Below are 3,367 nucleotides of genomic sequence, written 5' to 3'. Positions count from 1 at the left end.
ATTTTTTACGGTGGTCGACACGTGCAAATGGCAAAATAAATCCAACAGTAAAAATGCTGCGAGAGAAAAATGCAGCAATCACAACCGGAGCACACACGCTGCAAACCCCAAAACACAACGGAAGTTCACCAGGCCACGAGGCGGTCCCGACCTGTGGGATAGGGGATCGACTATGGGAGATCGAGCATATTAACAAAAGAGAAGAAAGTCAAAAGGTACGTTGTCCTTTATGTCTTTTTTAAACACTTGGCCGTAATCCTTTACCGTATTATAGGAGAGCAGCGGAGTTATGTCGCTAATGTTAGCGTGCTTTAATTTAATTTAATGTTAGCTTTCGCTCGGGGACATCGTCTCCTCATATGGACACTCACATGGTGAGAGATGACAAACCGAGTGCACGGAAATTACAGAGAGAGTACAGGGATATGGCAAGGGAAGAGAAAAGAGAACAAATGTGAAGAAGAGTAACAGAGGCAATGCCAGGAAGCAGAGACGGGGCATTAGGGCAAAATGTGGAGGTGATGAGGAGATGTGGAGGGCATTGAACAAGCTCAAGATTAAATAAAAAGCACAGAAAGGTGACAAAGTACCCTGTCTTTTTATGTAGTAATGATCACGATGCAATTTTGAAATTAAATTGACTGATTGGATTCATCATAGCATATAATTGTCTATTTTTCCAGGCTGCCATGTTTTGCCCTTTCTGCAGCCGAGATCTGGGGACAGTTCAAGTGTGCTGTCACTCATGTGGCAAAAATGTCCTGTTCTGGATGGACCTGATGAATGATCTGAGAGAGAGAGACATCTCTTCAGTGGGAGTCATTGGATACTTTGATCAGTTCATTTTTTGGGGGAAATCTCTTTATAAAGATGTGGAATGGAAAAAATGTGTTTGATCAGGAATAAATTCTGTCTAAACAATAAGATCAAGGAAGTGTCTTTCAAAATTAAACACAAAATATATCCATCAAAAATTGTTATATTTTTAGGTCAATTTCATATCCACAAAGAGGAAATGGACTGACAGAAAACCATTTTTTACACTTTTTTTGAAAGAACTATATCAATGCAGCACAGAAATCAATGGTGTAGAAATTCCCAAGACTGTAAAAACTTATTGAATTAATATGTTTTTCTTTACAGTGATGCAATTTGTATACATGATGCTTCTATACTCTTTGCACATTTATACTTTTATATTGTTTTCTTCCCCCGGCTAAAAAAGAGAAAGTTTGTGCTCTTCCTGTCGATGCAAATAAATAATCAGTTAATGTGGAGAATGTGAAATACAGTGAGGTGCGAAAGTTTGGGCAGCCTTGTTAATTTTCCTGATTTACCTTTATAAAGCATTGATTGTTTGGATAAAAAAAAAATCAGTTAAATATATCATATAGGGGACAAACACAGTGATATTTGAGAAGTGAAATGAAGTTTAAATGAATTACAGAAAGTGTGCAATAATTGGTTAAACAAAAGTAGGCAGGTGCATAAATTTGGGCACTGTTGTCTTTTTATTGATTTCAAAACCTTTAGAACTAATTATTGGAAGTCAAATTTGGTTTGGTAAGTTCAGTGACCCTTGACCTCCATACACAGGTTTATGAGAAAGGGTATTTAAGGGGGGCAATTGTAAGTTTTTCTCCTCTTTGCATCTTCTCTGAAGAGTCGCAGCATGGGAGTCTCAAAACAACTTTCAAATGACCTGAAAACAAAGATTGTTCACCGTCATGGTTTAGGGGAAGCATACAGAAAGCTATCTCAGAGATTTCAGCTTTCAGTCTCCACTGTGAGAAACATTGTGAGAAAATGGAAGACCACAGGCACAGTTCAAGTCAAGGCTCGAAGTGGCAGACCAAGAAAAATCTGAATAAACAGAAGCGAAGGATGTTGAGAACAGTCAGAGTCAACCCACAGAGCAGCACCAAAGACCTACAACATGATCTTGCTGCTGATGGAGTCACTGTGCATCGTTCAACTATTCGGCGCACTTTACACAAGGAGATGCTGTATGGGAGAGTGATGCAGCGGAAGCCTTTTCTCCGCCCACATCACAAACAGAGCCGCTTCAGGTATGCTAAAGCACATTTGGACAAGCCAGCTTCATTTTGGAATAAGGTGCTGTGCACTGCTGAAACTAAAATTGAGTTATTTGGGCATAACAAGGGCCGCTATGCATGGAGGAAAAAGAACACAGCACTCCAAGAAAAACACCTGCTACCTACAGTAAAATTTGGTGGAGGTTCCACATGCTGTGGGGCTGTGTGGCCAGTACAGGGACTGGGAATCTTGTTAAAGTTGAGGGACGCATGGATTCCAATCGATATCAGCAGATTCTGGAGACCAAATGTCCAGGAATCAGTGACAAAGCTGAAGCTGCGCCGGGGCTGGATCTTCCAACAAGACAATGACCCTAAACACTGCTCAAAATCTACTAAAGCATTCATGCAGAGGAACAAGTACAACGTTCTGGAATGGCCATCTCAGTCCCCAGACCTGAATATCATTGAAAATCTGTGGTGTCACTTAAAGAGAGCTGTCCATGCTCGGAAACCATCAAACCTGAATGAACTAAAGAAGAATGGTCTAAAATACCAACAGCCACAATCCAGACTCTCATTAGAAGCTATAGGAAGCGTTTAGAGGCTGTTACTTCTGCGAAAGGAGGATCTACTAAATATTGAGTTAAGGTTTTTTTTTTTGGTGCCCAAATTTATGTACCTGCCTAATTTTGTTTAGACAATTATTGCACACTTTCTGTAATTCATATAAACTTCATTTCACTTCTCAAATATCACTGTGTTTGTCCCCTATATGATATATTTAACAAATTATTTTTTTATCCAAACAATCAATGCTTTATAAAGGTAAATCAGGAAAATTAACAAGGCTGCCCAAACTTTCGCACCCCACTGTATATATATATATTTTTTGCTTTAATTTGAAACTGCATTCATTTAATTGTTCATTTAATCGAGATTTAAATTTTATTTGTTATTTCAATTGGAATGCATTGAATTTATTGCTGTGTTAATTAGTTTTTTCCTGTATTTATTTCTGCATAATGTTCCCTTGTATTATACTGATCTATTTATAATGGGCTGTTATTGGGACAATAGCTACGGGGAGAAATGGGAAATAACTGAAGTAAATACATCTATGAATGAAATCTGTTTGAAAAATGAATAAAAATAATGCATGACGAGGTCAAAATAAGATAAATAAATAAATAATTTTAAAGGAGTAAGGATCAATATGATGTAAAGGAGAATCAAACTGAAAACTGAGGGACTTTAACACACTTAATGCAGTTGACAATTAAAACAGAAAATCCCAGCGCGCTCACACACCCACGTGCACGCGGCGCACG

Source organism: Odontesthes bonariensis, chromosome 8 (assembly GCF_027942865.1).
Source record: "Odontesthes bonariensis isolate fOdoBon6 chromosome 8, fOdoBon6.hap1, whole genome shotgun sequence".
Lineage (NCBI taxonomy): Eukaryota > Metazoa > Chordata > Actinopteri > Atheriniformes > Atherinopsidae > Odontesthes > Odontesthes bonariensis.
Note: the sequence above shows the minus strand (reverse complement) of the source record.